Source organism: Moschus berezovskii, chromosome 8 (assembly GCF_049115385.1).
Source record: "Moschus berezovskii isolate FMDL1 chromosome 8, NW_MosBer_1.0, whole genome shotgun sequence".
In the NCBI taxonomy this organism is placed as follows: domain Eukaryota; kingdom Metazoa; phylum Chordata; class Mammalia; order Artiodactyla; family Moschidae; genus Moschus; species Moschus berezovskii.
The window spans coordinates 18,637,735-18,650,323 of record NC_142467.1 but is presented as its reverse complement, the minus strand read 5'-3'; positions in this window follow the sequence as shown (position 1 = coordinate 18,650,323).

Sequence of the window (12,589 nt, the reverse complement as noted above, 5' to 3'; positions counted from 1 at the left end):
CCTCAGGAACCAATGCTGTAATTAGAGGATTGGAACTTTCAGCTTCCTACCTCCCTGCTCCCAACCACTGAAGGGAAGAGAGGCTGGAGGTCGCACTAATCACCATTGGCCAAAGATTTAATCAATCTTGACTATGCAATGAAGCCTTCATAAAATTCTGTAATGTTGGGATTCAAAGATCTTCCAGGTTGGGGATGACAAGGAGGTACCAGAGAGAGCATAGAAGGGCTGTGTTCCTTCCTCCAAAACATTGCTCTGTGCATCCTATTCTGTCTGGCTGTTCCTGAGTTGTATCTTTTGACAATAACCCAGAAACCTAATCAGTAAACTGTTCCATGAGTTCTGCAAACCATTCTAGCAAAACATGGAATCAAAGACAAGGGTTGCAATAACCACAGGTGACAACCTAAACTTTTAATTGGTGTCTGAAGTCAGGAGGCAGTCTTGTTGGAGTGAGCTCTTAACCTTTGGGATTTGATGCCAATTCCTTATAGTAGTGTTAGAATTAAATTGAATTGTAGGATTCTCAGCTAGTGTTGAAAAATAGCTTGGTACAGGGGAAACAATCCCCATATATTTGCTGTCAGAAGTGTTGAGAGTGTAGCATAGTAGAGAAAGAGAAGCATATTTTTTTTTCTCTTTCAAATAAATAAATATACAAAGTCAAAATTTATAAAATACAAAAAAATGTAGGAAAATGTCTTTATGGTCTATGAATAAAAGTATTTCTTGGAAAATTCAGAGAAAAAAGCAGAAATGGTAGTGGTAGTGATATTCATTAAAATGACTGTGGAAATTGAAACAAATTTCAGTAAAAGAGAAAATAAAGTTAAAAACCAACACAAAGTGGTAAAAGATATTTGCAGTGGAAAATTTTGACACTGACATAGATTTTATAAAAAGCAGCTATGAGCTAGTAAGAAATACTATAACCACCAAATAAAAAATTGTGTAGAAGTTTGGAATAAAGAATGGAAAATATAAATAGCATCTCAACTTCACTCTATATCATGAAAATTAAAACAAAAATGAGAACTCAAATGAAAATAAAATGAAATATTTCTCATCCAAATTTTTCAAAATTAAAAGACTAACTACAACAAGTGAGGATACAGATAGAGAGACAGGCTCCTATCCTACTGGTAGGAACGCAAATTGGTGTGAGCACTTTGGAGTGATATGTTCACGTCCTGTAAAATGGCAATTCCAAATTAAATTATGTACCATAAAATAATCATTGTATGTGTATAAGAAAGCACAATAAAATTATTATTACAATCTTATTCAGAATGGCACCTTACCTAGAGGTAAGACATTAGGTCTAAAATAGTATATGAAAATCTATCAAATACTGATATAAGCTGTAAGTACCATCTAAATGGTTTCAAATGTGGAAATATACACAAAACTTGCCAATCCATTTTGAAGATAGCATTAGTCTAATTTCAAACAAGAGTGAATATAACATAAAACACCAGGTAACTCTTGAGAGTCCCTTGTACCGCAAGGAGATCCAACCAGTCCATTCTAGGGGAGATCGATCCTGGGTGTTCATTGGAAGGACTGATGCTAAAGCTGAAACTGCAATACTCTGGCCACCTCATGTGACGAGTTGACTCACTGGAAACGACTCTGATGCTGGGAAAAGTTGGGGGCGGGAGGAGAAGGGGACGACCGAGAATGAGATGGCTGGATGGCATCACCGACTCTGTGGACAGGGGTTTGAGTGAACTCCAGGAGTTGGTGATGGACAGGGAGGCCTGGCGTGCTGTGATTCATGGGGTTGCGGAGAGTCGGACACGACTGAGTGACTGAACTGAACTGAAAATACTAACAAACTTGGGATAGTAGTATATAAAAAGAGAGATGCAACCTGGCTAGTTCTTATTTAATCCCAAGAATGTAAGAATCTTCCAGAATCAAAGAAAGAAAGGAACAACAATAAAAAAATATATACGTATATATAGAGAAGTAACTTACTGCATTTATGGAATAAGGCCTATAGAATAGCAGTAAATAAGAACAATTAAAAATCATGTAAGGGACTTCTATTTCATTTGGCAATGTCAAAATAACTGGAACTGTAATCACCCTGATAAGGTAAACAATCCTAGAATTGGCAGGGGGAAAGCATGAGGAAATTATTTTCAGACATTTAACAGCAGGCAGTGAAGACTGCAATTTCTGAGAAAAGGAAAACTCATGGGATGAGCCCCATGATTGTTCTGGATCTCTCCAGGAAGCTAGAGATCAAGTAGACATCACAATATGTGACTGCTTACATGAGGTTACCACAGAGTAACTACTTGCAGGGCACATCCAGATAACAGAAGTCAGGCCGTACTGAGGGACTTAAAGAGTTCAAGCTGTAGCCAGAAGAGAGAAATTATCTGAGTCTCAAGGAAGGTCCTAAACCATCCCAAAGAAAAAGAAATGCAAAAAGGCAAAATGGTTGTCTGAGGATGCTTTACAAATAGCTGAGGAAAGGAGAAGCAACAGGCAAGGGAGAAAAGGAAAGTTATACACAACTGAAGGCAGAGTTCCAGAGAACAGCAAGGAGAGATAAGAAGGTCTTCTTAAAAGAACAATGCAAAAAAGCAAGAGGAAAACAATAGAATGGGAAAGACTAGTGATCTCTTGAAGAAAATTAGAACTATCAAAGGAATATTTCATGCAAGGATGTGAATAATAAAGGCTGTAAATGTTAAGTACCAACAGTAGCAGAAGAAATTAAAAAGAATACACAGAAAAACTATACAAAAAAGATCTTAATGAGCTGGATAACAATGATGGTGTGATCACTCACCTAGAGCTGGGCCTTGGGGAAAATTACTATGAACAAAGCTAGTGGAGGTGATAGAATTCCAGCTGAGCTATTTAAAATCCTTAAAGATGGATGCTGTTAAAGTGAAAAAATTTGGAAAAATCAGCAGTGGCCATAGGACTGAAAAAGGTCAGTTTCCATATTAATCCCAAAGAAGGGCAATGACAAAGAATGTTCAAATTACTGTACTGATCTCACATGCTAGCAAGGTTATACTCAAAATCCTTCAGGATTTTGCAGTATCTTCGCAGTACTAGGCTTCAGCAGTACATGAACTGAGAACTTCCAGATGTACAATCTGGGTTTTGAAGAGTCAGAGAAAACAATTTGCCAACATTTGTTGGATCATGGAGAAAGCAAGGGAGTTCCAAGAAAATACTGACTTCTACTTCACTGACTATGCTAAAACCTTGACTGTGTGGATCTCAACAATCTGGGAAATTCTTAAAGAGATGGGAACACCAGACTGACTGATTTGATCTCCTGAAAAACCTGAATGCAAGTCAAGAAGCAACAGTTAGAACCAAGCATGGAACAACTGACTGATTCCAATTTGGGAAAGGAATACGACAAGACTGTATATTGTCACCCTGTTTATTTAATTTATATGTGAAATGCCATGCTGGATGAATCACAAGCTGGAATCAAGATTACCAGGAAAAGTATAAATAATCTCAGATATGTAGATGATACCACTCTAATGGAAGAAAAGGGAAGAGGAACTAAACAGCCTCTAGATGAGGGTGAAAGAAGAGAGAGAACAAAGAAGAGGCGATATTTTTTTCATTGTAATTTGCTCATCTGTACGGTAAAGTTGTATGGTGGTAAATTAGACCAATCTAAATGTATATTTGAGACTGGAATTTGGCAGGCCTCAAAGTTCTCTGAGTTTTACATATAAGATTTGCTGTGTATGACAGAAATATATTGCACAAATTTTCTTTTTTATTAACTTCCCTTTTGCATACTAGTGGGAAAAATGCTCCTAGTAGATGTTTGAATAGCTTGAGATCAGTTAACCTGAGAACCATCCTTCTAAGATCTGAGCACCTGGCTAGGGTTTAAACATTGAAGTAGCTTGATAACTAACATCCTATTTAGGCTCGAGCATATATCCCGATTTTTCAAAAACTGGTAACAGAATGGAGATTTTAAAGGTCTATGCTGCTCTTCAAATACAATCATTTTTTAAATGGTAGTTTATTTACATCGGCATTTCTACTCACCAACAGTCTAATGAATCTGTAAACCACAATTAAAACACAATGTAATAACTGTTCAGTGCTAGTGAAAGTTTTAATTTCCTAAATTATAAGTATAGGGTGTTAACTTCTACCCAGAATGTAATTAAAGAAAAATAAGTGTAATAGTGCAAATTAAAAGGTTTAAGGCTTTTAAAGTAAGATTCAATATATCATTTTTCCCTCATGTAGTGAAATTGGCATAACTGAAACTGTGTCTTTCTATTCTATTGAGAGTCATGTTTTCAAAGTACATATGGTGAGCAAAGTGTGTAAAGTTATAAACATATTTAAAGTGTAATGGTGTACAACAATCGCTGTAATAGTAAGTAAAGCAATGCCATAAAAATGAAGAAAATATTCTTCAACACATTGAGAAAGTTATTTTCAAAGCTTGGCCCATTAGGTTGGAACCAGAAATTTCCAGATAATGCCCACATTTGCATGACAATAAATATTTTACATTCCTTTGATGGCTTAGTACTTATTTTGGAATGGATGGTAGCACTGACTCTGAGAGAAACAGGAAAAAAAAATATGACCTGCTGAATTATGTGAAGTCAAGTAGTTTGAATAGAAAGCAGAACTTTACAGAGGAGATACATAGTTAATCTTTGCTCTAATCCAAGATCTACTGATCCAGCAACCCAGTGGGATGCCGGAGCAGACTTATGCAGATGATGCTAAGTCAAATTTTGGCCAACAATACCCTCTTTGATGATCCATGTTCATTATCTGTATCATGGCAGGTCCAGACCAAGTCTGGGGACAGAAGGCTAACAAAGAACTGTGGGCACAAGTGGCCATCTTGTGTTTGTGAGCTGCAAAAATTCAAAATTTTAGGGTACTTTTCTCTTGCTCCTCTATTTTAGAATGTTCATTACCTTTTAATTAAGATTAAAATACCAAGGAGAATGAAAACATTGTTCTTTTGCTTAAGTGGTTTGGACTCAGACTGTTATGCATGCACTCATTTTCTCTCCTTCAGGAAAGGATCAATGCAATGAAGAGGGGTCAGCAAACTTCATGAAGGACAAGATAGTAAATACTTTAGGCTTCTTGGACCGTACGGTGTCTGTCACAGCTTCTCACGGAATTCTGCCATTTTAGTGTGAAAGTAGACCTAGAACGTAGAGAAACAAACAAGACTCCCTACGTTCCAGTAAAACCATAACTACAGACACTGAAATCTGAGTTGTATATAACTGCCACATTTCACAAAATAATCTGGTTTTTCTTCAACTACTTCAAATGATAAAAGTGATTCTTAGCTCCTTGGCCATACCAAAACAGGTGGCAGGCTGGATGTATGCCCATCTGGGACTAGAACAACGTCTACCCACTCCAGTATTCTTGTCTGGAGAAGCTCGTGGACAGAGGAACCTGGCAGGCTACAGTCCATGGGGTAGCAAGGAGTTGGACATGACTGAAGCGACTTAGCATGCATGCATGCACACATAAACAAAAGTAAGATAAGTACTTAATATAAACTTTTACTCTTTTCATTCCATATTTAGTATTATTTGAATTTGTTTTGCTAATTAACTCCTGAAATGTACCATGGTGGTGGTGGTGGTGTAGTCGCTAAGTCCTATCTGACTCTTGCGACCCCATGGACTGTAGCCCACCAGGCTCCTCTGCCCATGGGCTTTTCCAGTCTAGAATGTTGGAATGGGTTGCATTTCCTCTACCAGGGGATCTTCCTGACTCTGGGATTGAACTTGTGTCTGCCTGTGTCTCCTGCATTGCAACTGGATTCTTTACTCACTGATCTTCCCAAGAAGACAAAAATCTTAATTTAAGAGAATCCGAATATACCATCAAAGCAGTTAGTATGGAAATGCAGTTAAAAAATGTAAAACTCACCTGAAAACCTCAAATTCTAACTATTAGGTTAACCCATTATATTACATGAATGCCACCACTGTATTTATATGATTGAAATAGAATAAGATACTTGTCATGTAAGTTCAAGCTAGATTTAGAAAAGGCAGAGAAACCAGAGATCAAATTGCCAACATCCGCTGGATCATTGAAAAAGCAAGAGAGTTCTAGGAAAACATCTACTTCTGCTTTATTGACTGTGCCAAAGCCTTGGTGTGGATCACAACAAACTGTGGAAAATTCTGAAAGAAATGGGAATACCAGAACACATTACCTGCCTGAGAAATCTGTATGCAGGTCAAGAAGCAACAGTTAGAACTGGACATGGAACAACAGACTAGTTCCAAATCGGGAAAGGAGCACATCAACGTTGTTTATTGTCACCCTGCTTATTTAACTTATACGCAGAGTACAGCATGAGAAATGCCAGGCTGGATGAAGCACAAGCTGGAATCAAGATTGCTGAGAGAAATATCAATAACCTCAGATATGCAGATGACACCACCCTTATGGCATCAAGTAAGAACTAAAGAGCCTCTTGATGAAAGTGAAAGAAGAGAGTGAAAAACCTGGCTTAAAACTCAACATTCAGAAAACTAAGATCATGGCATGCATTCCTATCACTTCATGGCAAATAGATGGGGAAACAATGGCAACAGTGGCAGACTTTATTTTCTTGGGCTCCAAAATCACTGTAGGTGGTGATTGCAGCCATGAAATTAAAAGATGCTTGCTCCTTGGAAGAAAAGCTATGACCAACCTAGACAGAATATTAAAAAGCAGAGACATTACTTTGCCAACGAAAGTCCATCTAGTCAAAGCTATGGTTTTTCTAGTAGTCATGTATGGATGGGAGAGTTGGACTATAAAGAAAGGAGTGCTGAAGAATTGACACTTTTGAACTGTGGTGTTAGAGAAGACTCTTGAGAGTCCCTTGGACTGCGAGGAGATCGAACCAGTCCATCCTAAAGGAGATCAGTCCTGGGTGTTCATTGGAAGGACTGATGTTGAAGCTGAAACTCTGATACTTTGGCCACATAAAGTGAAGAACTGACTCATTTGAAAAGACCCTGATGCTGGGAAAGATTAAAGGCAGGAGAAGAAGGGGACAACAGAGGATGAGATGGTTGGATGGCATCACAGGCTCGATGAACATGAGTTTGAGCGAGCTCTGGGAGTTGGTGATGGACAGGGAGGCCTGGCGTGCTGTGATTCATGGTTTGCAAAGAGTCAGACAAGACTGAGCAACTGAACTAAAGATACTTGTCATGTCCTTTGTCTCAGTGTAAAATGGGAACATTTGCTGTGATTTCCCTTAATTAGAAGAAATCTAGCTCCTTAACCACCACTGAGATGGTATAATTTTACAGGGTTGACTACTTCATTATGTGGCAAATGTTTAAGATTTTCTGGTTAAGATTTTCCATTGATCCTTCTAGACTCTTTTACGTCAGAGATTGTCACTCTACCTTTACATTTAATATTTTTCCCATATTAGTTCTGCTTCCTGAGACACTATTGGAAGATTCAGAAATTATAGCCCTTGCTGAAAACAAAGGGAGGAGATGGTGTCAAGACAATGAAACCAGGAAGCTGCTTCTGTGTATTTGATGTTTGTTGAATAAATCAAATTTAAATTGTCAGGAACTATGTTCTTGCTCTAAGTGTTTCTAGTAATAAAACCATTTCCAGCTAAACCATCATTAGGAGAGAGAGAAAGAGGGAGAGAGAGATACCAAGTAATTTACAAAGTCATCAGCAGTCTTTTGATGTGTTTATCTTACCTTGCAAACTAAAGCCAGTTGTGCCACTACCTATCAAGTGGTTCCGTTCCGTTCCGTTCCGGCACTCAGTCGTGTCCGACTCTTTGTGACCCCGTGGACTGTAGCCTAACCAGGCTTATCCGTCCATGGAATTCTCAAGGCCAGAATACTGGAGTGGGTTACCGTTTCCTTCTCCAGGGGATCTTCCCAACCCAGGTACTACCTATCAAATCTTTGATAAATAAATGCCCCTTATTCCCAGTTCCTGGCATATACTATATGCCCCAGGAATGTTCTTAAATGAACAATCTGCAATTTCGGATTCACTTTAAACTAGTTCAACATCTCATTTTATGTGATTGCTTAAATATCCATCTGTGATTTTGTATTTGGACTCTACTTTCCTGGGGACATTCCCTGTTCCCCAGAAATATTGTTTGTGTAACTCTTTGCATCACCATTAAAACTTTGTTTTTTTGAGCACTAAGTATGATATCTGGGATTAGAAAGTGCTCAATAAATTTATCTATAATTATTCCCCCCAAATTCTGCTTTCATGGGAAATGGAAAAACAGTGGAAACAGTGTCAGACTTTGTTTTTTTGGGCTCCAAAATCACTGAAGATGCTGATTGCAGCCATGAAATTAAAAGATGCTTGCTCCTTGGAAGGAAAGTTATGACCAACCTTGATAGTATATTAAAAAGCAGAGACATTACTTTGCCAAACAAGGTCCGTCTAGTCAAGGCAATGGTTTTTTCCATGGTCATGTATGGATGTGAGAGTTGGACTGTGAAGAAGGCTGACCGCCGAAGAATCGATGCTTTTGAACTGTGGTGTTGGAGAAGACTCTTGAGAGTCCCTTATACTGCAAGGAGATCCAACCAGTCCATTCTAAAGGAGATCAATCCTGGATGTTCATTGGAGGGACTGATGCTAAAGCTGAAACTGCAATACTTTGGCCACCTCATGAGACGAGTTGACTCACTGGAAAAGACTCTGATGCTGGGAAAGGTTGGGGGCGGGAGGAGAAGGGGACGACGGAGAATGAGATGGCTGGATGGCATCACCGACTCGATGGACATGAGTTTGAGTGTACTCCGGGAGTTGGTGATGGACAGGGAGGCCTGGCGTGCTGTGATTCATGGGGTCGTGGAGAGTCGGACACGACTGAGCGACTGAACTGAACTGAACTGAACTGAGCATTCTGTTAAATGCATATGAAGTAAGTTATTTAAGCTGATAATTTTTTAAGGTGTATTTGGATTGGGTATACACTATTAAAAAGGGACTACTATTTGCATGTCAATTCCAAAAATTAAGGTACTGAGCATGTCTTTAAGATGACAGTCTTTTAAAACTCTTCAGGTCCTATAATTCAGTAAGTTACCTACAAGACCATCCATGTATAGGTACTCATAAGTCAGTGAATAAATAAATATCTGTTTTATATACTGATTGGAGTCCACACTTTAAAACCTAAAATCCTCTAAATATACAAATCTCACAATCACTTCATGAGATAAATAACATTAAAAATACCTGTATTGTACAGAAAAGAAACCAATTCGCAGATATACTAAGCCATTTTCCCAAGATCACAGTTGTTAAACGGTGATGCCAAGACCATAAGATTAATCCAAGTCTGATTCCAGGGTACTCACTCTAAACCAGCACAAAATCTCATATGGCAAGGTCATTTTAACTCTATGATATTAAGTTTCAAATGTGTTAAAATTGTAATTTCATATATAAGCCTACATATTAAAAACGAAACCTAAAATTTAGGTTTCTCCAAAATTTCTTTGTTGAGCAATCAATACAAGATTAAGATATTATGAAATTATTAATTCAAGCAAAAAATATTTATCAAGTATCTATGATCTAGAGGTGGTCCAAATACTTTAGACATATTTGTAAACAAAGTACACAAAAATCCCTGTTATTAAGTAACTGATTGTCTTGTGGGTCATTTCAATTTTCGTTAATTTTCTGCCCTATACTGGGCAATTTTCAAGAATTTAGAGTAAACATAACCAATACACAAGTATAGGGCTTCCCTGGCAGATTAGATGGTAAAGTATCAGCCTGCAATATGGGAGACCCAGGTTCAATCCCTGGTCAGGAAGATCCCCGGGAGAAGGGAATGGTTACTCATTCCAATAATCTTGCCTGGAAAATCCCATGGCAAGAGGAGACTGGCAGGCTACAGTCCATGGGGTTGCAAAGAGTCTGACACAACTCAGCGACTAACCCTTTCACTTTTTTTCATACTGGGCAATTTTCAAGAATTTTAGAGCAAACATAAACAATCTACAAGTATAATCCCACAGCATTAAAATGCTTTGACATCTAATGTTGAGGCAAATGGGACTATATATCCCTATTTTAGTCACCATAGGAATGTTCACAAGTCATGCTTTCCTTCCATTTTGTTAACAGATGCTTATCATTGCACTTTATCACCAGCTAAGGGGGAAGTGAAGTGAAGTGAAGTCGCTCAGTCGTGTCCGACTCTTTGCGACCCCATGGACGGCGGAGCCTGGTAGGCTCTGCCATCCATGGGATTTTCCAGGCAAGAATACTGGAGTGGGCTGCCATTTCCTTCACCAAGTTAGGCAGTACCAATCCAAGAAGAGCCAGTCTTCTTGCTGTGATCACTTGGCTTAGCTTTCAAGAAAACAGTAAGATCCATCCGTGGGAAAGAAGACTGAAATCTTTATTATTTATATTGCTAGCCCTTACTGAAAGTTCTGAGATTAATATTTATTTCAATTCTAAAGTTATTTTTATTCACCCCATCACATACCAAGTTAGTTATAAAGCAAAAAGGAAGAATATTTTCTCTTTTCTTACTGTTTAATATCTTTAAAGACTTCCTAAAGTAGTGTTTATCAATAATAAAAGCTAATATTTAGAGAAGTTATTTGTTTTCTTTTAAGGGTAAATGCATCCTTTTTGAATAACAAAATTCTTAATGCTCTTATAAAATAGAAGATTATCAATGCAAAAAAATTTCCACTGATTTGAATTCCACGAAAAACTTTTAAACAACCTAACTTGTTTTTACATGACAGTTTTGGGGAAGGTAAAAGAGAGTATGATTTTACATTTCCTCCCTTTTCCATCAAAAAACAGACATTGAGAACTGTGGCAGATCGTTTCATTTATCTTTATGGAGTAAGGCTATTAGGATGTTATGATTGCTTCAGTTCAGTTCAGCTCAGTTCAGTCGCTCAGTCTTGTCCGACTCTCCGCGACCCCATGAATCACAGCACGCCAGGCCTCCCTGTCCATCACCAACTCCCGGAGTTCACTCAAACTCATCTCCATATGCCATCCAGCCATCTCAATCTCTGTCGTCCCCTTCTCCTCCCGCCCCCAATCCTTCCCAGCATCAGAGTCTTTTCCAGTGAGTCAACTCGTCGCATGAGGTGGCCAAAGTATTGGAGTTTCAGCTTTAGCATCAGTCCTTCCAATGAACACCCAGGATTGATCTCCTTTAGAATGGACTGGTTGGCTCTCCTCGCAGTCCAAGGGACTCTCAAGAGTCTTCTCCAGCACCACAGTTCAAAAGCATCAATTCTTCGGTGATCAGCTTTCTTCACAGTCCAACTCTCACATCCATACATGACCACAGGAAAAACCATAGCATAACCTTGACTAGACGGACCTTTGTTGGCAAAGTAACGTCTCTGCTTTTCAATATACTATCTAGGTTGGTCATAACTTTCCTTCCAAGGAGTAAGCATCTTTTAATTTCATGGCTGCAATCAGCATCAGCAGTGATTTTGGAGCTCCCAAAATTAAAGTCTGACACTGTTTCCACTGTTTCCCCATCTATTTCCCATGAAGTGATGGGACCAGATGCCATGATCTTTGTTTTCTGAATGTTGAGCTTCAAGCCAACCTTTTCACTCTCCTCTTTCACTTTCCTCAAGAGGCTTTTGAGTTCCTCTTCACTTTCTGCCATAAGGGTGGTGTCATCTGCATATCTGAGGTTATTGATATTTCTCCCGGCAATCTTGATTCCAGCTTGTGTTTCTTCCAGCCCAGCGTTCCTCATGATGTACTCTGCATATAACTTACATAAGCAGGGTGACAATACAACCTTGATGGACTCTTTTTCCTATTTGGAACCAGTCTGTTGTTCCAGGTACAGTTCTGACTGTTGCTTCCTGACCTGCATACAGGTTTCTCAAGAGGCAGGTCAGGTGGTCTGGTTAACAATATCAATAAGTACACTCATATATCTATTAATTGGGTCTGTGTATATATACATATAAATTTTATTCACATTTTAATAAAGTATAAAAATTAAGTCTCTTCTCAGTTCTAGACTTTCTCAATAGTTAACAAGAAAGCTCTGAAGGATTCTTAAACACTTAAAGTTTCTAGCAGAGTACTTTCGACTGAGGTACTCAAGCAGATAGGGGATAAATCAAAGAGAAGCAGAGAGATGTTTCAACATCATTCTGAAACCTCAAATGGTACTGGCACATCAGAAGGAACTTCACAAATCTTGACCCTGTACAACTGTGAGATGGTGTTTAGTTTCAATGTTTCTATTTTTCTTAAGACTCTACAGCTTTTTATGGGGCATAGGATTTGGGAAGCATATCAGGGCTCATGAAACGCTATCAATCCTTTTTTTTTTTTAACAACTATTACACTAGTAAGTAAGACAGGTATCATAAGAGAAGAAATGAAACTCTTTTTCTACCAACTATAGAATTATTCTTATTCCTATACTAAGAAATCATATAAAAGTGGTCATTAAACATAGTATGTAGGAGTAAAATAGATATATCTATTAATAAGAATAAAGTAAATATTTTTGCCTCTAAATTCAAATTATCCATTGTGTAGTCCTTAGTAT